Here is a 787-nt window from a genome sequence, read left to right as displayed (position 1 = left end):
CTGTATTGGACATGGCCTTGTAAGTCAGGCAGAGATCACCTCTGAGTAGGCGGTATGCAACCGAGTACAGCTGTAGTTTCTTCAGTCGAGCTGCACAGGGCATCTGCTTGAGGCCAGTGATCCTCTTGGTGAGGTACTTCTGTGGTCTTTCCAGCTGTTGCAGGTGTCTTGTAAGGTACATCCCAAATGGGGCATAGTACTCTATGATGGGTCTGATGAGTGATGTGTAGAGGGGCCCAATGACCTCTTTCGATCTGGATGCAAACTTTTGTGATTAGGTGGGCCACATAGAAGGATTTTCTAACCACTTTGGCAATGTGATTATAAAAGGAGAGGTTACTATCTACTTGGGTCCCCAGATCCCTTATTACATCTTCCATATTTAGGGATCTACCACCTATGTGGTAGTTTGTGGGTACTTTGTTTTTTCCAAAGAGGATGACTATGCACTTTTTGGCATTTAGCTTGAGGCCATGGTTTTGACACCAGGTATCTGTCTCAGTGAGACCCTTTTGGAGGATGTCTGTGTCAGCCGGAGAGTTAATTATAGCCCCTAGTTTGAAGTCGTCTGCAAACTTGGTCAGCCATAGTCCTCCTGTGCTTGTCTGTACCTCTGAGAAGTATATGCCGAACAGGAGGGGTCCTCGGACTGAGCCCTGGGGAATGCCACTTGTAACCGGTTTAGAGTCAGACTAGCTCCTGCAACTCTTACCATGTGGGTTCTGTCCATGAGCCAGTTGGCAACCCATCTCGTGATGTAGGGGTTTATGTTCAGGCTGGTGAGCTT

The sequence above is a fragment of the Protopterus annectens genome, chromosome 2.part1, assembly GCF_019279795.1.
Source record: "Protopterus annectens isolate FY-2018-M chromosome 2.part1, PAN1.0, whole genome shotgun sequence".
Lineage (NCBI taxonomy): Eukaryota > Metazoa > Chordata > Ceratodontiformes > Protopteridae > Protopterus > Protopterus annectens.
This window is presented reverse-complemented; position numbering follows the sequence as displayed.